A 24,023-nucleotide genomic window follows, 5' to 3' on the forward strand; every position below is an offset into this window, starting at 1 on the left:
CATCCTCTGCTTGTGTTGACAGATGATCAGTATAATGCCGTTTGTCCACTCTCACAAGGTGTTTGACCTCCCAGTGTGCCTTGCTATACTGCTTGTGGTATTTTTTCTTTAGCTTCTGGGATTTTGTGTCTAAAACCTTTTTCTTCAAGGCTTGTCTTGTTTCTATGGTGTTGCATGTGCTGGGTGTATCCACTCCTTCCTTCTCTTCTGCCTGTAGCCTCGATAGGCTTCACTGCTCTGTTTATAAATTGCTGTTACTTTGTCCCACTTCTTGTTAAACTCCTCATCTGCATTCCCCTCCTCTTCATCAAGGTCTGGAAGTGCTTGAAGCCTGTTCTTTAACAGCAGAATGAAGGCTCTCTGTATTTCAAGGGAGTTTAGCTTGCAATATCGTAACGTAGATGTCCTTTGTTTGGTGGACCCACACTTCTCGGTTTTAGCTCGATGGAGGCTGTCACAAAGTGGTGGTCATGCCAACATTTGCACCCTTTCTCACTTTCACATCTGTCAGTGAGCGTCACCATTTGCCATTGTTCATGATTTGGTCAATCTGGTTTTTATCTCTGCCATCTGGAGAACATCATGTCAGCTTGTGAATTTCATGATGTTCAAATAGGGTTCCACTGATTAAGTCATTCATATTACAGAAATCAACAATCCTTTCTCCATTTTCATTCATAGTGCCACACCCATGTCTTCCCATTGCTCTGTCATTGTTTGTATTTTCCTTACTGACCTTGGCATTCAGGTCTCCCATGACAATAGTTAGGTCATGGCGTGGTACTCTCTCTAACTCCACCTGTAGTGTAAGGTAGAATTTGTCCTTTACTTCTTCGTCACTGTCATTTGTCAGAGCATAGCACTGAATCAGGGTGATATTATTATGTTTCCCTTTCAGTCTGGCTCTCATAAGTCTGCTGCTAATGGATTTCCATTCAAGCAGGGAATGCTCCACTCCCTTCTTCAAAAGGACGGCAACACCCCCATGGTGTTGTCCATCATCCCTTCCAGAAAACAGCAAAGTTTCTCCCAAGGCTGTTGTTAATCTTCCTGATCCCGTCCATCTGCTCTCGCTGACACCCAGGATGTGTAAGCTGTAGCATCTCATCTCTGCTGTGACCTGAGCTAGCTTCCCTGTTTCGTACATGGTCTGTACGTTCCAAAAAACAAGTTTGTTTTTTGTCTTGGTGTTCAGTCTTCAGGCCAGTGGCTTTCTTTCAGCTTTCTCCACTGGCAGTCATACGGGTCATTGACTCCTGAAGGCCATCACACACATTAATAGTCGATTTCTCCATTGCTGTTTCTGTAACATATTTTGTTTTTTATGGGACAGGGTTGTTAGCCCTGTGTTAGCCCCCCAACCTGGAGGATCAGGGTGTCTGTTTTGTCTGGCCCCTCCCCCAAAGACCAATCCTGCGTGGTTGAACCTACCAGGACCAAAAATCCCCCACCGACAGAGACTCTGGAGATTGTTAGAGCATGCAAGCTGTCCCGCTACGACAAGGCATGGACACCAGAGGACAGGATTAGTAAAATACAAGTAGGTAATTCCTTACCTCATAAAGCAGGGAGATTGCTGCAGAAATGTGCAGCCTGCAGGACACACACCAACAGAAGTGAAATTCAAACTGATGCTCATCCAGTGTTCCCGCTTACTAAGGAAATATCCTAGAAGGTTTTATATATATATATATATATATATATATATATATAAGGCTGCAATTCAGATATACCTGTACCCACACTCTCTCTGTCTCCTTCTCCCCTTTGGTCACTTTTCCCCACCCCAGCAAGCAGAAGCCAGAGAAGGTAGCTTAGAGGAAGACGGCTCCCCACCAGGCCAGACCCCCTAGCTACCTGGCGAGGCAAGTTCATGTGCATGATGGAGGTGCTGTGCATCAATCTTTTCCTTTTTTAGGCAATCTGCCCAAGCTTGCAGGGGTAATGTGCTGGCACCGATCCCTATACCCTCACCCCCGCCAAAAAAAACCCACCCTCCTTCCTGTTGCATGGACTCAGTCAGGAAGAAGAAGGTAGCATGTGAAGTCTGACCTAGACTAGTCCAAAACAGTAGCCCCGCTCATGAGGCCTTCCTGCTTCTGAATACAAGTAGCTAAAAAAATCTTTTTTAAAAATGGCAAGCAAATGATGGTTGACAATTCCAGAACTTTTCAGCAAGCTACATGCATCAAAGAAAAGCAAGTACTCTGAAATTCACCAAGACTTACCCTCAACTTCAGAAACAGGTCTAATTTTGGAAATATCAGTAGGAGAGTGCTATACCAGTATTCCCGCCAAACCTTAGATAATGATAAAGAAGACTGTATTGTAGAAGAATCAGAAGTGGAGCATTCTGCATCAGGCTCTTCATCAAATGAAAAAGAGATGGGCAATATGGTACCATGAAAAACTGGAAGAGAAACCATGTGGTAATAAGGTAAGTCCAGTGAGTAAGACTCTGCCAGGACCAAGTGGTATTATACAAATTGTATCCGATGGCCCCAGAAAAAACACAGCTAAGATCTTATCCTCAAACAAAATATGAGTGAGTGAACAAGTTTCAAAACAGAGTGGTTCAGTTTATATCCATGGGTCAAATATCGAAAAATAATAAATGCAGTTTGCTGCTTCCTATGCAGATGTTTTTCAACATGCATCACTGTGGAAATATCTGTGTTCATTAGTAATGGCTTCAGCAACTGGGAAAAAAAGTACGGGAAAGGATGCAGTATTCCAACAGCATGAAAATAGTCAGAATCACAAAAGCTCTCAAGTGACATGGGCTTCATTCAAAGATATTTAGTCAAAAGGTGACAGTCTTTCAGCGCAATCTCAAATTACTGATGCATATTTTGCTTTAGTGCAAGAGAACGGCATGTATATTGAAGCTGTGGCAGATGTCCTGTGAATCACCGAGCCTAGGGGATTGCTCAAAGAGGGAAAGAAGAGAGTTAAAGCAGTAATGACAAGTGCACCTTCCTGGAGCTTCTGACTCTAATAGCCAAAAACAATGATGTGAAAGAAAATTGAAAATGGACCACACCATGCAAAATACACCCATTCGTCAATACAAAATGAAATCATTCATATTATGTAAGAAAGGGTTTAAACCCAGAAGTGAAAGGGGCTAATGTTTTCTCTATAATGGTTGATGAAACTAAAGACATTAGCAAAGTAGAACAAGTGTAATTTGGGTTGAGATTATTTGCAAGGCATCGTATATGAAGGGCTTCTTGGTTTCCATCCTGCTGAGACATTTCATGCAAAGTCTTTCTTTCAGTATGTGAGGAACCCATTGTCATGGTGTGGTACTGATATACAGAACTGTATTGCTCAGACTTCTGATGGTGCCAGTGTTATGAGTGGAAAACTTAATGCTGAGCAAGCTCTCTTATGGGAAGAACTACCTCAAGCATTGTACTTTCACTGTTTCAGCCACTGGCTCAATTTAGTTATTGTTGATTTATGCAAAGGAAACAAACATGCACTGATTTTTTTCATTATTCTGGAGAAATTGTACACTTTTCTCTCTAACTAAATTCATAGATGTTCAAAAGAAAGTACAACCCAAAAATAAAGTCCTTAAATTGAAGAAACTCTGTGACACTCGACGGGTGTGCCATATTTCTGCTTGTAATGCTGTGAGAAAGACAATTTCATTGATTCCTGTGACTCACTGTACTATCTTGAGAAATGTTAAGAGGAGACAGGGCAGTGGATGCACAAGGTCTTTGTTCAGTGTTAGTTTTTGATGTATTATCTTTTGCATGTTCACAAAAATTCTTCAATTTCTTAGTTATATCTAACTGTTTGCAAACAGTTGAGTGTGACTTGTCTCTGGCATGCTTAGGTGTGAACACTCTAATCAGTGAATTTCTCAACATGAGTGATTCAGAAGAGGCATTTGATGAAATATGGAGTGAAGTTGTTATCCTGGCTTCAAAAATGATTTGAAGCCACCTGAACTTTGGGAGTACCCAATAGTGTACAAAAGTTGCCTAAAAAATTTCAGAAATACATTTTGATTGAAGAAGTGAAGTCAAGTGAAGAACAGACCCTTTTAGGTAAAGGAGACTTCAGAAAATATGCCTTTTGGCCAGTGCTTGATCAAAAACTGGAGAACTTCAAAGAAGATTTTCTGAAAATAGAGCTGTTCTTGTTGGTATCAATTGCCTTAACCTGAAGTCTGAGAACTTCCTTGACTTTCTAAAATTAAAACCGGTCACAGCACACTATGGATGCAATATAGACAGTATAGAGACTGAGGTAAAACTCTTGCCAAAACTAATTGAATGCAATGAAGAAGCGAGGATTGTCCAAGATTGACATTTTGCTGGAGCTGCTTTTTTTTTTTTTTTTTGAGGAGGGGTGATAAATACAAACTTGCCTTCCATAAATTGTGTAATTGATGTGAGTATTCCTCCATCTAGTGCTGCAGGTGAAAGAACATTCTCATGCCTTCAAGATGTGAAAGATTACCCAAGGAACCGTGTGACAAGTGACTAGTTAAGGGACTTGGCTGTCATGGCTGTTGGGGAAAAAAAAGTTAAAGTCCCTTGTTCTGAACAGAGCTGTTGAGAGATTTGCTTCTGGTCACACTGGTCACAACAGGTGTATCCAGCTTCAATAAGGAAAATAAATTGTCATTACCATTATTTATCCCCATTCTGTAACGTATGTGTGATAAAAGCTTTGCTCCCCCAAACTAATTATTCTAGTGTCACCCCTTTTCTGGTGCATGCTATTGTGGTGTCCTTAATTTTACAGATATATTGTTGAAGCCAGATTACAGGGAAATACTAATTGAGTTCTGAGTACACAGTTGAGACCAAGGAAAATGGCAACTGAAGTTCTGTTTTTATTGTAATTTTAATTATAATTTTAACATAGATGTTTCCATTTATCACTAATTTCATCTTCAAAAGCAAGAACCCTCTAAAAATATCATTCCTATGTAAAAATACTACTTCAGTTCTCTCATATCTATATCTTGTCTTATATACCTCCTCTCTTCCTTCCTGGTTTATCAGTCTTCCTGTGGAGTAATACCACTACAATATCCTCAGCATTTTAGGTATTCCAATAGCACATAGCAACATACAGTGTAGAACTTTGGTATTCATTGATGTTTCAAGGTTGATCAGTATTCTCTTTCTGTAGAAATACATGCCAAAGTGCACTGTAATCATGGACTTGGAAAATAAATGTGCAAATAGAACAAGCTCTCATGGTGAAGAATTCCCAGATTAAATATCCTTTTGTGTAATATTCCATCACAGATCACATTTCTGTAAATCATTCTAATAGAACAGACAAGTTTATGTAAATTGAAAGACACAATAAGAAAGGTAAGAATTACATGGGTTTTTTTTGGCATCTGTGCGTTTTAACATGTGAATTGCCAGTGTATAGGTTTAAACAACGCATATTAAAGAAATGTTTAGGAGTGTTTATTTTCCAGAAAGTTTGTGTGTGTGTGTCTTTTCCATTGCAGTTTTTTTATTATCATCATTAAAATATTTAATTTTATTTTGTGGAACGTTTTGATTACGTAGAACCCACATTTAAAAAAAAAAAAAACAAACAAAAAAACCCCCACCTCAATCAGCTCCATTTGTTTGTATTACAGTAGCACTAAAGGCTCCAATCACCATCTAGGCCTCATTTTAGCTGACACTGTAAAATCACTAAAATAAGACTAAAACTGATGGGGTTTTTTTTGGCACAATATTTTTCGCTGGAAAATGTTGATTTGTCAAAAACTGAAACTTCTGGCAGAAATGTATTAGTTTTGCCAAAAAATTTCTTCGGGAAGTTTTTTGGGTCCAGGATAAAAATGTTACATAATGTAACCTCAAAATAGCTAATTACTTGAACCTAGGTCTCCCACATCCCAGGTTTTAAGCCTTAAAATCTGGGATGTGGGAGACCTAGGTTCAAGTATCTTTCTTTTTGGGTTTCATCCTAATGAAGAAAAAAAAATATATTGAAATCACAAAACAAATTTTGACTCTTTTTTTTCTTAGATTTTGCTTTTTTCTATTAGCAAAATCAACACAAATTTGTGAAGTGTTTTGGTGCTGTTGAATTTTCACTGAAAAAAGTTTCAGCTGAAAAATTTCACTGAGCTCCTTTCCTGTGTTACATAGGGGCTTTTGAAAATTTAACTCTAAGTGTTTAAAAATACAAATGGACTAACATGACAGTGCAACTGTTGTGTATATAAAAATATAACAAGTAGTATAAGATTACCAATATATGTACCAGTACTTAAGATTTACAGATGTTTATCTTATTATTTGATAAATAGTATGTGTCCATCTGATAAATACTATTGAAATGCATATATTCATAGGGTCAGAGTTAGTATTCCATGAGCAACCATAAGTTGCTGTTTCCTAACTTTTGGCTGGCTGGTCATGCAAGCTTACTATGCTATTAACATTTTTTTCTATAAAATATATTAAAATATGACATAACATCACACACATAACACAAATGTCTTTTCCACACTGATTAGTTTAAATAATAGAACTGATTCTGTCATATAGCCAGAGCACACTGTTAACTGGAAAAACCAAAGGTTTAGCGACTATTCATTGTGTGAGTATTGCAGGCTGCATGTTTTTTACACTTTTTCCAAGGCAGCAAAAGTTCTAGAATCCCTGCTGTTGAAGATCATTTCTTTGTGCTAGTATGTGGGAAAGAAGAAGAGAAAGATAAAAATAGTCAATGACCATTCTACAAAGTAGAAGAAAAAACTGAGTGAAAATGTATTTCACGGGCCTTTAGAAGATACAACTTCATCTTGCCACCTTGCTCTTCCCATAAGCATAATGACAAATTGTTTTATTTTGAATGTTCATAAAGGTCTCTAGGCACAACATCTACAAAGATAAATAAAGATGGAAATCCCAGAAATAACATTACTAAATTAATACTATATCCTAAAAATGTTAATTTTGTTCTTAATCTCAAAAGAGCTATGCACAAATATGCATACCTAATTGCATTCCTCTCATAGAGAATTATACTTGTTTACTCTATTTAAAAACTCAGGTTTCTTATACCTAAGTAAACATTGCTCATATCTGGATATGTATACAATTAAGAATCTCTGAATCCCATATTTTATTGACAAATGTGTAGGTATTCAGTTCTACAATTTTTTAAATGACTTGTATTATATGTTCACATTTTTTGTCTTACAAAGAGGAAAATGGAAGCAATTCGGATCTATTAAGTAGTTAGAGTAGGTGAGATATAAAATGTATTATTTATAGTTTAGTATTCAGTAAGCATTCATTCCATTGTATTTTTATAATAAACATGGAAGAGAAGTGTGCCAAGCTATACTGCTAGAAAGAAAAGCAATGGAATATAAAGATTTACTGATAATTGACAGGTAGCTTGACATCTTTCTTTCTCCAAGTATGGTGTGACGAAAGTGCACATGGGCAGGGGTTTTTTTTGTTTTTGTTTTGTTTTGTTTTCTGTTTTTTGTTCACTAAATCTGTGTGAGATCTGTAAAGTCTGCCATGTGAGCAAGCTTTCTTTTTCTTGTAAAATCTCCCTGACCTCACAAATCCAGGGAGTGCTTTATTAAAGTCAGCAGAGAAATTTTCAAGAAAACAATAATAATTATAATTAATAATAATTTTTAAAAATCTCCAGTGTCTTAAATGCGTTTCTGATCTTGGTTCACAAAGTCCGTCACTTTCTTTCTCTTTCCCTGACCCCTAGATTTGTCTGAAACTCAGACCAAACAGCTGAAGCTCCAATAAATGTATAGACATATGGTAGTTTGCTGGATTTCTATGTCATCTTGAACCTAACAGGTGAATAGCAGCTGTTTTTTAAGTTTTTTTTTTCAAGGGAAACTATAAATAGTCATCATATTTGCTAGAATTTGAATCCCTGACCAAAAAAAAAGTTTGTCTCTCTCCTTCTGGCTCGTTCAAACTTCTAGCCTTGCATCTTCCTAACAACATAAAATTCCCATCTTACATTGATCCTAGCTCCTGCTGTCCTTCATTACATCCTTGGAGATCAGTATGCTTCTCGTTAGCATGCACTAGTCATTCATTACTAATGCCATAAAAGCCCTGAAGTCCTAGAAAAGAAGATTCTTTACTTTTACCTTTCTGTTCCCTCACTATTAATAGATAACTCCCAGCTGCTGTTTCATTTTTCTTCTGTCAGGAAAACTGTAACTACATGATTAAAATGGCATGCAGCTCCAAAACTATTATCAATTATACTAATTAAGGTCAAATAGAGTGGAACAGCAGTCTTTGTGGAAAACAATGTAGGCAATGTAAACTGCTATTAATTTAAGGGCATCATATGTACATATGACAGCTTCTGTAGACCTTATTATTAATTATTTCTAGGCAGTCTCTTATAATCACATCTCCAATACCTCATCTATTATTCTGCTCTCTTTCAGCTGGGAACATAAAAAGCATTGATAGAAATCAATGTTTTCTGAATGGTGTGTGCGGGGTAGCTATAATGACCTCTTTTCAGTGGAAAATGTCTCCTTTTTTTTCGTGTGCCAAAAGAGATTTCACTAAGAATTCTGACTATTTGCTTTCATAAGAACATAAGAATGGCCGTACTGGGTCAGACCAAAGGTCCATCTTTCCCAGTATCCTGTCTTCCGACAGTGGCCAGTACCAGGTGCCCCAGAGGGAATGAACAGAACAGGTAATCATCAAGTGATCCATCCCCTGTCGCTCAATCCCAGCTTCTGGCAAACAGAGGCTAGGGACACCATTCCTGCCCATCCTGGCTAATAGCCATTAATGGACCTATCCTCCATGAATTTATCTAGCTCTTTTTTGAACCCTGTTATAGTCTTTGCCTTCACAACATCCTCTGGCAGGGAGTTCCACAGGTTGACTGTGCGTTGTGTGAAGAAATATTTCCTTTTATTTGTTTTAAACCTGCTGCCTATTAATTTCATTTGGTGACCCCCTGGTTCTTGTGTTATGAGAAGGAGTAAATAACACTTCTTTATTGACTTTCTCCACACCAGCATGATTTTATAGACCTCAATCATATTTCCCCTTAGACATCTCTTTTCCAAGCTGAAAAGTCCCAGTTTTATTAATCTCTCTTCATACGGAAGCCGTTCCATTCCCTTAATATTTTTTGTTGCCCTTTTCTGAACCTTTTCCAATTCCAATACATCTTTGTTGAGATGGGGCGACCACATCTGCACATAGTATTCAAGATGTGGGCGTGCCATGGATTTATATAGAGGCAACATGATATTTTCTGTCCTATTATCTATCCATTCCTTAATTATTCCCAGCATTCTGTTCGCTTTTTTGACTGCCGCTGCACACTGAGTGGATGTTTTCAGAGAACTATCCCCAATGACTCCAAGATCTCTTTCTTGAGTGTAACAGCTAATTTAGACCCCATCACCGTATATGTATAGTTGGGATTATGCTTTCCAATGTGCATTACTTTGCATTTATCAACATTAAATTTCATCTGCCATTTTGTTGCCCAATCACCCAGTTTTGAGAGATCCTTTTGTAGCACTTTGCAGTCTGCCTGGGTCTTAACTATCTTTAGTAATTTTTATCATCTGCAAATTTTGCCACCTCACTGTTTACCCCTTTTTTCCAGATCATTTATGGATATGTTGAATAGGACTGGTCCCAGAACAGACCCCTGGGGGAGACCACTATTTACCTCCCTCCATTCTGAAAACTGACCATTTATACCTACCCTTTGTTTCCTATCTTGTAACCAGTTACCAATCCATGAGAGCACCTTCCCTCTTATCCTGGGGCAGCTTACTTTGCAAAAGAGCCTTTGGTGAGGGACCTTGCAAAAGCATTCTGAAAATCTAAGTACACAATATCCACTGGGTCCCCTTGGTCCATTTGCTTGTTGACCCCCTCACAGAATTCTAGTAGATTGGTGAGGCATGATTTCCCTTTACTAAAACCATGTTGACTTTTCCTCAACAAATTATGTCCATCTGTATGTCTGACAATATTATTCTTTATTATAGTTTCAACCAGTTTGCCTGGTACTGAAGTCAGGCTTACAGGCCTGTAATTGCCAGGATCACCTCTGGAGCCCTTTTTAAAAATTGTTGCCACATTAGCTATCCTCCAGTCATCTAGTACAGAAGCTGATTTAAATGACAGGTTACAGACTAGAGTTAGTATTTCTGCAATTTCACATTGGAGTTCCTTCAGAACTCTAGGGTGAATATCATCTGGTCCTGGTGACTTACTGCTGTTTAATTTATCAAATATCAAATTTTATTTGTCAGATATCAAATTCCTTATAGCTACACAGAGATTAAACAAGATCAAAAGGCCTAGACATAAGTAAAAATAAACATGATCTTCTCCAAATCAAACTTCATGTTTTCTTTCACAAAATAAAGCTATAGTCTGATATCACCAGATGTTACCCGGTGCTCTATACATCAAGTATGCAGCTGAGAAATAGAGCTGGTGGAAAAAATGCTATATATTTTCCATGAAATTTTTTGAATGAAATGAAATACTTACATAGAAAAAAATCATGTCATTTTCCAGTTTTTTAATTATATGAACAGTGCAAACAGTTTTTCTTCATTTGTCTATCTTTAGGTGAGGGAAAGAAGAGACGGGGGAGATAAAGAGGGAACAAAAACCTAAAATGTTTCAATTTTTTTGACGGGAAAGCCAATTTTAACGACTCTGAGAGAACCCTAAAATATTTGGGTCCTGACTGCCTTAGCAACTGATCCTCTCCTCATGTGATAACATGTGTCTATGATCAGATGGAACCCTCAAGCTAACAGTTAAACTGGTAAGGCACTGGTCACAAGGTGCTCTTCACTGAAACACCCTTGAATCTGGAATCTGCTTCCCATATTTGCTTCAATAGAAACCATCATAGTACCTTGCTCTTTTCCCAGACTGCTGAGGAGGGTGTGCGCTGAGGACAGAACTTATTTTTTGAGGATTCATGATGAAGGCATTAGTCTATATGGATTGGTGTGCAGAGATTATACTGCTCATAGTATTGATCAAGTATAATCTTGGTGTATACTTTTTGTGTATGCATGGATAACATGGGGAAAGGGTCATTTCAGAAACCAAAATAAATAATCTTAACACGAGGAAAAAAAACACCAAGTCGGACTCTTTCCTTTTAATGTTTTAGATGCATAATCATTTCTGCATAATGAGTGGCTATAACTATTGCCACAAGGTGTTGAGTAATGCATGCAGAAAAGGAACAGCTGGATTTTGAGAAAGCATGCAAAAGCAGTGTATGTGACCCATTATAGCAGGCCCAGCATGCAAAATATTTTGTAGCTAAATTATTCAGATTAGATAGGTGTTGTAATTATATGCACTGATTATTAGTCCATTATTGAAGTACCTCCTAAAAAGGTATCTTCACAATGAACAAGCAAGCATTACCAAAATATATTTCACCAGTACAAATGTATAAATATTACATCAATAAACTTCATTTTTTGTTATAAAATCCCTTGAACCACCCTGCAATAAAAATATTCCTATAGAGTATGTTCTGATATGCAATCATAGCTTCTAAATATAATGGGACAGATCCTCAGTTGGTGTAAATTGGAATACCTACTTTAAGTCAATGGATCTACACCAGTTTACACCAGATGAGTATCTGGCCCAAGACAACTTCGAAGTAGTGTTTTGTAATTGTCTTATTAATTACACATTCTTTGTGATCTCAATCCACAGGCCATTGAAGTCAATGGGAGTCTTTCCATGTACTTGAATGAGCTTTGAATCAGGCCCTTAATCTTCCACACTTCCTTTCCTTACTCCCTTCCCCAACACATCCAACCAACATGGAAGAATTTCTCGTCTATTTAGTAACTTTATCCCAACAGCTATGAACAATCAACATTAAAAAAAAATCTGATAGCACTTCCATAATTTGATACTAAAAATGGCAAACACTTTTATAAAATTAACTATGATAAATTTTTGGCACATGAATAATATTTGCTGTGTACCTATGCATGACAAACAAGATGCCTTGCAAAAACGTTAAATTACGTGGCAGCTGACAAATAGAACAGGTGAGGAATTTTTCAACTAAACTTTTTTTGTTGTTGTCAGAAAATGACGATTCTCTGAAACCAAAACTTGTTGTGGAAATGTATCTGTTTCAACTCAGCTTTTGCTGGAAAGTTTTTTTGGGTCCAGCATGGAATTTCTGGTGAAGGACCCATCTCACCCCCAAGCCTGGAATAGCCAGTAGCCCAGTTGTTAGAGCGCTCATGTGTGATGTAGGAAATGCAAGTGCTAGTCCTTGCTCTGCCTGATTCTCCCCCATCTGTAGTGAGTGCCTCAACCACCAGGCTACTCTCCTGTGTGTCTGTCTCTCAATCTCTCCTGTTGGGGTTGTTCCATTTTGTAAAAAATATTAAACTTTCATTGGTCTGGGGGAGAGACTGACTCTCTAACCCAGTAGTTAGGGCACTCAATGGGGATGTGGGAGACCCAGTTTCAAGTCCTTCCTCTGAATCAGACAGTGCAGGAACTGGAGTCTGGATTTTCCATATATCAGGTAAGTGCCCTAACCACTGGTATATTAGCTATTCTGGGGTGGGTCTCTCTGTTTGTTTGGTTTTTTTAAAAAATAAAATCATTGTCCAATGCAGAATGGACATTTTCATGAGATGGGAAAATCATTTCCTGCCCAGCTTTACTGAAAAAAATGATGTGGGTGAGCTGAGGAAAGGAAGACAACCCAGGGACCCTATGGTATCCCAGATGAATGCTGTTACACTTGAGCTAAACAGGTAATTCCAGCAGCTCAGAAAAGTAAATGATTGCTCAAAATTTACCACAGCTCCTTAAATAGTACATTGACAAGTGCACCAAATTATTTTCTCTGAGTGTGAAATTTTGTATAACTACAAGGATTACATTCAGAAAAACTAACATGTAATATGAAGAAAACCACATGAGTATTCAATAAGCAATGTCTGCATGATTCATGCTTAGTTAACTTGAAGAAGCTGATATATTTTCCTTTTTAGATTAAAACATCTAAATAAATTTGGAAAGTACAGACAAGCCAGATGCCATCAATTTTTGGAGGGCCACTCTTGGAGAGTGAGCATCTGACAGTTCCCTACAAAGATTAGGGGGATACTTTCCTAGGATGAAATTCCCTTCTTTGAGGAGGGCCAGCACAAATCCTACTTAACAATTTAAGTGGGACTTATATGATTCATAGGCCTTGTGCAGCCTTTTCACAGGGGCAGCTTTCAAGCTTTTGTGCAGTGTTGTTTTGGAGCATCAGGAGCTCAGATGTTGGAGGAGGAAAGTTAATGGAGTTGAAGGTGTGGGTGAGCCTTATTCAGAGCTCACAGGAGAAGTGACAGAACTATAGAGGAAAAGAATATTAAAACATTTTTAAAAGATTAAGAAAGTAAAATGACACAGGAAAGGGACAAGGAGTGTAATTAAATGAACTGCATACAATATAATGGGGATTTGATATAAACACGAATTGTTTTAAGTGATTGGTTCCTATGCATTTCATTGTTGTAAACCTTGTTTCATACCAAGAAATGATGGGCCTGAATTTCAGTACATAGTTCCTTCAGTAAAATAACAATGATGATAGCTTGGTTTAAGGAAACTGCTAATTTTATTCTAGGAGGAAGGTCCACTCTGTGTATGAATTTAGGACACAAAAAGTTTAAAAGATATCTGAAGATTACTGCTTTAATTTCAGGGAAGGTCAAAGGGGTCAGACAGGTTGTTGTTTTCATAAAAAGGACTAAAGAAATGATAACATTGAATATATGGTTCATTAATTTATAACAAGGAAACACAGAAGGGAAAGTACTAATATATTTAATTTATCAATTTAAATCAAGACAAAGATGAAAATAATATAATTAGCAGTCACTGAAACCAAAGCAAGGTTTGTATGCAATACAGAGTATATTAATTTAAATCTAGGTGAGGAGGGAAGAAGTAAATGATTCATATTTTTGAATGCAGGAAAAGAGAGTGATTTATGGGCCTGATCCAGCAAAGATCTCTGCATGAGAAAACCCTCATGCCTGCATGAAGCCCATATAAAGTCAAAGGGGGTCTATGTGAGTAATTAAGTTTTCAGTCTTATCAGTCTTTTTTAACTCTATAATATTTGTTTTGCATAAATTAGGCACAAGCAAATACATGTATACAGTTGTGCACATATAACTTAAAACATCATAGTGCTATATTTCTTTGTTTGGTATCTGGACTAAACATCTTAAAAGAAAGAAAAGGAGAATTTAAATACAAATCCATATGCAAGAGACCACTAGAACTGTGTGTTAAATAGATCAGGAATTTTCCCAAGAGAAAATGCATTTTCTTCAAAATTGAAATTTTCCTTGTGGGAATTTCAATTTTGCTATTTTTTATCTTTCATCAGGAAAGTGGAAATGATGGTAGTTTATTTCAATTTGTCTTGACTCATATCAGAATATTTCATGTTATTGAATTGACTTGAAATGTTTCATTTCAAATCACTTTAAAAGCGAAACAAAACTAACCAGCTCCCCCCCCCAAGCCCCACCCCAAATCCTCCATTAAACTGTATTTCTGTAACACATTGTTTTATAGGAGTTGTAGCTTGGGTGTCCATTGTCTCCTCTAGCCAGCGTCCCTTGAAGACTTCATCATCCACCCAGCATCCACATTGCATTGTGAGAGATGCAGTCCTCCAGGGAGCCTAGCTCAAAGGAGACAATGAGCACCCAAACGATAACCTCTGTAAAGCAATGAAAGTAAGGGAATGCAGTTTAATGGGATCCCAATTGAAGCCTTTTGAGTCAGTTTACCAAAACAAAGTAGAACATCTTGATTTCATTTCATTTTCAGAACATTTCATTTTGATCAAAAATGTCAAAGTGAAATATTTTCACATTCCTGAACAGATTTTTTTTTTTTTTTTGAATTTCCATTCTTTGAAAATTCTGAAAATTCACCCTTTTGGCCTATTCGGTGATGAAAACAAATGTTGAAATTTCAGAAATTCCCCTGGGACAGAAACTATAAATTTTGTTCCCCTCTAGTGTTAAATTTCAGCCAATCAATGTGAACGCATTTGACTCTCAAAAGCATTTCCATGTACAGCAGATTGTGGTTTATATTGTTATGCAAATTAAGGATTTAGACACTGAGGACAGATCGTGTCTAAATTTTCCATTTGAATAATAATACAACTAAAATCTGGTCTACAAAGAAATATTTTTGAGAATCAAATGTATTCAGGTTGACTGGATGAGTTTTATAATGCACAGTTTAACTTCCACTCATTGTCTGGGGATGGATCATGAGTGGAAGAAGAGGACACATACAATAGTGAGCTTCCTCTTTATAATTCAGGGATGGACTACAGGAGGGCAGGGTTTTTCTTTGCCAGCAGTTTCCCTATGTGACTTTTGAGTTTTGCTCCTGGTGGGGAGATTACTCCTGGGTAGAACTGATGATATCTCCCTTCAGTTTTCCTATTGCAACAGCAGCATAGGTTTGAGTCATCCTGCCAGAATTAAACCTATAACATCTCAGTCTAGTTTGGCTAATTAAAAGCCCATAAAATCTACTTCAGTTGGATTTTTATCTTCTGTAGAATGGCTCACCCAACCTTAATTATTGCAGCCATTCAAAAACGTAAAATGTTATTTTAATAGTGTAATGTAGATCATGGCTAATCAACTCATGGTTAACACACCATTTTGAGTGTATTTTGCAGTCTGTGCAATGTTGTATGTGTACTTTATTGAATAGTAATTAAAGGAAACATTTAGGGAGAGTATAAACTAACTTCATTTGTCAGATACATTCTGAAGACCTAAAATGCTACCTCTTCTATAAGGGGATTTCTTGGTCTCTGTGGTGAATTCCATTGAATACAACTGATTATTAATAATAATGAAAAGAAGGAAGATATTGTGTTATTGCAGATCAGTTTAAAGTTCCAGAACATTAGAACTCTGTATATTGAAAAATAACTAACTACAAGATTATGATAATAGTTCACTGAATGTCATTCTAAAAATCATCTGTCCCAGCCACCAGTAGTGACTTTTTAAAAGAAACTGCCCTTTGTACATCTGGGTTTTAAAAAGATCAGTGAGTGAACATAGCATATAAGCAGTCAGACTAAATCAATGAGTGGCTTATACTTCCCAAGGTCTTTCTCGCAGTTGGTTTTATTATCATTAAGCTTGCAGCAAACGGTGAAAGATCGCCACTTCGCACAGAAGGATTTTTATGTTATCAGAACCTGTTGATTATTTTCTTAAGAACAATAACAATATTAAAGATCCTCATGCAGACGGTTGTAAAATCACCTCTTTTAATAACTCAGTAAAACACCATGGAATTCTTTGAAAGTATAAGGAAAATAAATCCACCTATGTGTAAATTCAATTAAATATGAGCCTTTTACATTCCTGAAAGGCTGGTTGGTCATTTCAGCACAGAGCTATACATTAATCACCAGTCCTCCCTTCTTTTTGTAGAATAACGTGATTTTGTACCCTGTCATGCTAACTGCAGAAACAATCTCCTCCTTTTACGTTATCTCAATTTCTCCTGATATAATAGTGACACCTTTTTGCTGAATATCTCTCTTTGTGAGGAGCTTTTATTTTAATTTGTAATTAAATTGAATTCAGGATAGCAATTCTAGTTTTGAGGGAAATGAGTCATCCCTCCTTTCCTTATGGAATTTGGCCATGCAGCAGAGGTTCTGAAAGTAATGAGTAAGAGCTGAGACACAATCTTGCAAGATTCACCTGTGGCTACCATGCTTGATGGAAATGAATGAAGAGCACCTTGGTCCACTGCTGACTGAAACTGTTTGTGTCTTATAGGGAGGGTAAGTAACCCTTAAAAACGCACAATAGTCTGGCTAATATTCAAAAGACCATCTTCTGACAGGCCCACTTAACATTGCCTGATCTCCAATCACCCAGTCTTGGCCAAAATGATTAAAAAGTTGTTGGTAACTGGTATGTTAGTCTTCAACACAGGCTTCAACCTAGACATAGATAGTGCTGGTCATGAAGCTGGATGATTTACCTTGGCTGTTGAAAGAGCTCCAATGTACACATTAATGTTAGATTTACTAGTGAAAATTTCCAACTTGCTCTATTAATGAGCTGATTTACTTCAAACATAGCTTTTTTTATAGATCTCCTCGGGCAAGCCAAATCTGAAGACTCTACTATATCTCCAGTTTGTATTTCATTACATGCTGTACTTCTGACAAGATTTATAATCCTATAAAAAGAGGCTGTGTTTTAAAGCTTAAACACATGAGGACAGAGTTAGAGTTAAGCCCTACGTTTCGTGACTTTAATGAGAGTAAGTTAGTTTAACGAAAGTTGGTCATTGAAAAGTTCTATTGAAAATGTAGAGTAGTATCCTTTGCTGAAGCTGAGGTACTTGAGGGTAGGGTGTGAAGGAGAAGGTGGCTTTATGATGCGTTTGTGTTCTGCACCCCATGACCTGCTTCAGCCGAGCTAAACCTGCAGTTGGCACTTCACCCACCCCCTTTTTTCCCCTTGCAATCATCCCCTACCACTCTGGCAAGAACAGGCCAAATGGGTCCATTTGCATGCGTGCTTGAATCTACAGGGGCTGTGAAAATAACCATTGTTATTAAATGCCCAGCAATTATTATTATGTGACTCGTGCCCCTCCTGAGCTTGCAGTGGAAGTAACAGGCCACTATCTATGTGAACTCCTGCTCCCTGTGGAGTCATCCACTCTAACCACAGCGTGTGATGCAGTATGTCCCACCCAGTTTGTGTTCCTCCCCTTAATTGAAACTGCTCATCATGCAGGAAGCGCAGAGATGCCAGAGCTATGCACTGCCAAGCCCAGAGGTACCGGTGCATGGGTTTTGCTACACAAAAGTGGTGAAATGGAGATTAACATCTAGCATGCACACAAACCAGGCTGTCTACAGAATATTTTTTTCTCTTTAATTTTAAAAAAAACAAACAATGCTTTCTTTTAAAGTAACCTTTTTTTGTTAGTTGCTAGTAAAAGACAATGGAAATATGATTTAGGCTTGTAGTCAGTTGGGTGCTTTTGATATGATTTTTTTTACCCTAAATCTATTAAGTAAGAGCCAGAAAACAAGCAAACACAAAATCAGCCAATAAATAAAGGATACCATTTTCAAAAACACTTTAGTGATTTAGGATTAGACCTGTGTACATAACTAATTTTTTTGGTTCAGTGACCAAACAGGACAAAAAATTGAGTCGATCAAAAAAAATTTTTTAACTTTTCAGTAAAATGAAACAGGACAAAAGTTTCAAGTTGTGCTAAACATACTGTTTGACATGAAATAAAATTCTCTTTTTTTTTTTTACTTTTTAAAAGCATAATAGAAGTAAAATTCTAAATGCAAAGTTGTTTAAAAATGGGGAAAATGAAAGTTTTCCTTTCTGAAAAATTAGAAACTAAATATTTTAACTGTTTCACCATTTCTTATTTTTCAGTGTAAACAATTCAGTGAATTCAATACGAGTTCACAAAATGTTTCAGTGGACCCAAATATGCATTTCATGGCCAAAATGAGTTTTGTCCAAAAAAAATTTGCCAGTTCTACCTAGGACACTTGGGACCCTAAATCCTAGAAGTTCAATAAAATACTTAAGTTCCTTTTGAAAATGAGATTTGGGGTCATAACTCACTTATGTGCTTTTGAAAATTGTACTCAAAATCTAGTTTCAATGCTGCTAAAACTTAAACCTTTAAATGTACCATGGTCTTTGTGCCAATATTGCAAATTATCTAGTCCAACGTTATTTTATGTGATATTTTCTTTTACTGCAATTAGAATCCCATACTTATAGTCTCCTTTGAAGAATGCCTGTAATCCCAGTGAAAGCACATTTTTTAAAAAGATTTTAAAAATAATGAAACCTTACTTTCTTGTTTCAGTGTAGCCAAATGTAGGATAGCAAGACTATGCACATTTGTAGGAAAGCTAGTCAAGTATGATAACACTGAATATTTGAGTAGGCTTTATTCTCCAAGAAGTCATTTTAGAGGTTTTTAATCCTTCACTTCCATTATGAAACTGAAACCCTTCATAATCACCTAAACTCAAATTGACCTCATTTGTGTGTCTTCCTTTGGACTTCAGTAAATTTGTGAGGCATAAATTAACATCAGTCATTAAATTCATTTAATCAGACATTTAACCTTGACAAAGAATTTTACCTTGGAAACAAATATATGTTACTTTTTTTTTTTTTTAGTAGCACAACTGAGGATAGGAGTTGTTTTCCGTTCTTTTAGAGATGAGATTCTAAAATGAGTGAAGGGTTTAGGCAACTATCCAGCTCAAGCCCTTAAGCATATGCTTAACTTTAATCATGTGAGTAGTCCCATTACAGTTAATGAGACTGTCCCATTACAGTTAATGAGACTGTTTGCTTGCTTTAAGGTAAGCATGTGTTTACGGGCTTTGCTGGCTTGCCCTGCTAGAGATTGAAGAGCATATGCTTGTGAATGGGGAAATTTTAAAACTCCTAAAATAAAGCTTCTATTCTGTTTAAAAGTACAATCTCTTGTTCTGCTATCTCTCAACAGTTCTGCAAGAACTGCATAACCAACTGTACTTCAGTACTAGGGTTGATCAATGAATTGTCAGGACCTTTGTTTTCTTCATGATATATGAAAATATCTACTGTAAAATGAAAAATTAATTCGAAAGTTCTTCAAATGGATATTGCAAGAGTAAGTGACCATGTAAACAGAGCTGCCATCTTGTGGATAACAAGGTAGTGAGCCAATTGCTAATGCTGCGAGAATAAAATAGACAAATGCTTGTAATAATTATTAGCTCTTCCTGAACTGGCACTCTTCGGAAACAGAATTCTGAGAACAGTAATTTTGAGTCTGTACGTTTAATCTGTACCTCATCATCTGAGTTCTAATTTTCCCCCAAATCTTTATACCTCACCCCAACCATGTTAATAATGAGTAGGTTAAGCTACATCGAAAGACTTGTGTTTTTCCAGTTAGTCTCTGCTGTGTTTTGTAATATAAATAATTGGTTTAACCATTAAATTGATCTGACAGAAATAATTGTCAGGCAATTAAATGCAGTAATGATTTCAACTTGTGGGAAATATGTATTCATGAAACTGAGTTTTGCTTTGCTTGAGGTCTAAAATCTCTTTCTGTTGGATCCATTAGAATTATTTCTATGTTGATTAATACTGTACTCTGGGAGAAAGCATCATCTTTTTTCTTCTACTAAATGTGATTTGTATTTTGCTAAAGACACTTTCACAGTAGCTCATTGCCTGTGCCATGGATGCCATACTGTATGTATCATATAACAAGGGAGGCTAACAGACCACTCTTATCACAGTAACACTCTGAGAAAGCAGTATATACATTTTTATAGTATAAGGATAGGCTATTTGCTTTGGTTGTATAATTTTTTTTAAACTAAATGCAGGGATAATATGAGTAAAACATTTGAGCTACTTTGTGTCTTTTACATGCTTTTCACTCAAATGGTCATTTCAAGGAAGTACCTGACAGCTATTTCTGCAATATTAGCTTGCAATTACTATCTGTGCAAGAGATACAGCTTCTGTGATCCATTATCTAATTTATTTTTTGATTTTGCTATTTGTACAGCCAATGGGAAAGGTTATGTTTAACACACTGGAAATTTTGTTTTGGTGTTGATAAGTACATTTATTATTATGATGGGGCTGCTATTTCACTGACAGTTTCACAGCTATTACCTGTTGGGTCTGACCATCTCTATAATCATCCACATTTTCATCACATTGACTATACAGCAATATTAATTTTAACATCAAATGTATGTGTAAATTGATGATTCACTACCATTAAGATACGTCATAAACCACTTTTACTTAAAGATACTAACTTACCACAAGTTTACAGTATAAAAGAAGACATTCTAATGAAAATGTGCTGGAGTTTAAGTGCAACTTCCATTTAACAGATGGGTTTGGGGCAGTATTCTTCTCTTAAATTCACAGTGGGCCTCTATTGCTTATTGTATGCTAGTTTCATGAGAAAAACTACTAACATATATGACTATTCAGTGGGCAAAATATAAAATATGGACTCTAATATGTTAGTGTCAATGGAGGCTTTTTTCCAGCATACTGTACTTTGTCCACATAGAGTATCTAGCAGTTCACATAAGAATAAATCACCCTGTTAAGGAAATGAAGTATTGTGTATATAAGAACAACAAATGTATGGGACATAAATTTATCATGTTAAGATTAGTTAGACATGGGAACTCTACATTTTACAGACCAAATCAACCTACATAATCTGATTTTATCAACAGTGTCTTTGTTTGATCTTGGTTATTTATAGCATTAAAGTTTCAGAGGAATATAACTTAACACGTGATATGTCTAAGCATATTTTACTTCATAAATAATTCCTTTACTCATGACACATCTTAGCAATTACTATGTCTTACCTTTATCGTTAATCATACAAAAGCAAAGTTGCCTTTCCTATTGTCCAAATTCATCTTTCTGATCTGTAATTCAGTTTTGTGTCACTTTGCATGGTAATGAATCTTTTTTTATATATATATACACACACATTTCCATCTAAACTCCCATGTTTTCTAGGCAGAAATAAATTATATGGGGCTTTCACTTTGGCCTAAAGTACATTTTGACTAATAGGCTAGCTTCCAGATCCCTACACAGAGCTGCTGTTTATTAAGTCCCCAGAATTTAATCTCCTGAGTCTCTACAACTTGGTGAAAGGACCACAAGGCAATGGCAGAGCTGTTTATCAAGTTTATTCGAGAAATCCTGTGATATGTTTAACATATTCTATATTAAGCAAAAACATTTCTGAGTATATATTTTTTCCTGGGGAATAAACTGAACAGAAGGAATTTTAAACACAACCCTTACTTTTAGCATTAGGAATACTGAATTGCAAAATAACTAAATGTGCTATATATTTTACTCCAAACAAACATCAAATCAAGCTCCTATCCAGTCAAATAAGCAAAAGGGTACAATTCAAAAGGATGGGAAAATGTTAAAGTAGATATAGTACTAAAGCTCTATATGCAACATGTAACATATGACTTGTGATTTTTTTTTCTTTGCATAGAGCAATGGGATGTTCTATCAGTTAAAACTGAAAGATCAAATTATTATTTCTATCTTTAAAATGCGCCCCAACCAGCTATTAAAGTTCACATGATTTATGGAATATTTCTGGTAACATAACAAAATATTTAGTGCCACTATATTTAGAAGATCAGATTTTTGACAGTGTGTTTCATGCCTCATTTACCACACAATGTCTGAGATCCTACTTTACATTCAAAGAATAAGTGCACATTTACATTTGTGCATATCTTTACTTTTATTTTTGTTTTGTTTTAAATTCTTAATATACCAGTGCCTTTCTGTAGCTAACCTAATTAGAGCTTTATTTGCAATGTTCTCAAATTTAACCCCCCTTTTATGTGTATCTTTGAGAAATCTCATGACTTAATGGGAGGCAATGTAAAATCATTAAAAAAGTGAATTCTCCAGATGCTGTATGCATTAACCTTTCATTTAATACTCCTTTCTGTACAATATTTTGATGATTACTGTCGTTTAGTAAACATTATGAAAATGCAATTCCCCAGGGCTCTTGCTTAATAATTTAGGCAAATTAGTTTTTGGATTTTTTATTTTAACTGTTTAAACAGCATGCACCTGCCATCCAAAGTGGGAGCTTTCAGTACATTCCATTCCCTCCACCCCAAATATATATAAAACAGATCCACATTTCCATTTGCAACTGACAGTTTAGGGTTAAGATATGATTCCAGGTAACAGAAGCCAATGAGAGTACACCCAGTTGATGTTTGTGACATCATCTTACAGTCAGAGTACATAGAACAGCTGAGGTAGCTTTCAGCCTCAGCACCAGTGCCATTATGATGGATGTTTACATCTCTTCATTGAGAGCCAATTATCTTGCTTTTGTGTGAGGCCCAAATATCACTCATGCTGCCTGCTTGCACAGAGCACTGTTGGATCTAGCTGAACGAATTGTTTTCTCTGTCTCTGGTAAGAGTCTTATTTTACCTTCTCTTTCAGAATAAAGGTGATACGTCCAACCTGTATAGGGAATTGCTTTCTTAGTCCAGAGGCTTATAAAAGCTATAATATGTAAAGAGTGTTTTTTATTGAAAGAAAGATGCTTTAGGAAAGGATGTATTTTAATGGAAAATCAAGTGTATGCCTATCTAATCAACTCTACTTTGCAATATAAAATAAATAGTATTGATATCTTTGTAACTTTACGATAACTGAAGTTATTAGATTGACAAGATTGTTACTCTGAATAATTTACTGCATGTCATTTTCCTTCTCTCTTTCTATAGAAATCAAGTATTTAGTGGCAAACAGCAGGAGATGGGGAAGGTTAGGGATAGAGAGTTTAATATCAGATCAAACTTTAAAAAAAATGTTTTGGAATACTTTTGTGGAGGTGTATTCCAAAGTCATGGAGACTGATACTAAGTTGTTCAAGTTACAGATTCTGAAATAAGTTGTGGTTACTTTGTTCCTGGTTATCATTTAAAAGGACAAGGAACTGGGTAATAGATTTACAGCATTTAATGCACAAGTAGCTGTACTTTTCAGTGAATATTCCCCCCCCCCCCATTATAGTGCACAAAATCTAAGGTGTGAGAAGTGATTATCTCTTTCAAAGAGTTAGCAGCACTGTGATTCATATCAGGGGGTTCTGCTTATATAGCCTCCCAATTTTGCCACAGAATAAGTACATTTAATGCTTGTGAACTGATGTGGATTTAGAAGATTAGCAGTGACACTGGCAGTGACAAATCAGATACGATAAAGGATTTAATTGACTGGAGGAGTTCAGGGGCTACTGTCTGAAGAATCCAATAACCAGTTTAACTAGTCAAGTAGTGTA

The 24,023-nt window shown here is 36.4% G+C and overlaps 1 protein-coding gene across 5 annotated transcripts in view; it reads left to right on the plus strand.

Moving 5' to 3' along the window:
• MGAT4C (MGAT4 family member C) overlaps positions 1–24,023 on the plus strand; it is a 663,620-nt gene that overhangs the window by 389,841 nt on the left and 249,756 nt on the right. Inside the window, exon 1 of one of the 5 annotated variants that reach the window (XM_074941945.1) lies at positions 23,014–23,149. The exons of the other annotated variants lie outside the window; for them this stretch is intronic. The gene's annotated coding sequence lies outside the window, so the exon portion shown is untranslated. Of the gene's footprint in view, positions 1–23,013; positions 23,150–24,023 lie in introns of those variants that run through there. 5 annotated transcript variants of the gene reach the window in all.

This window comes from Natator depressus, chromosome 1, assembly GCF_965152275.1.
Source record: "Natator depressus isolate rNatDep1 chromosome 1, rNatDep2.hap1, whole genome shotgun sequence".
Classification (NCBI taxonomy): Eukaryota; Metazoa; Chordata; order Testudines; family Cheloniidae; genus Natator; species Natator depressus.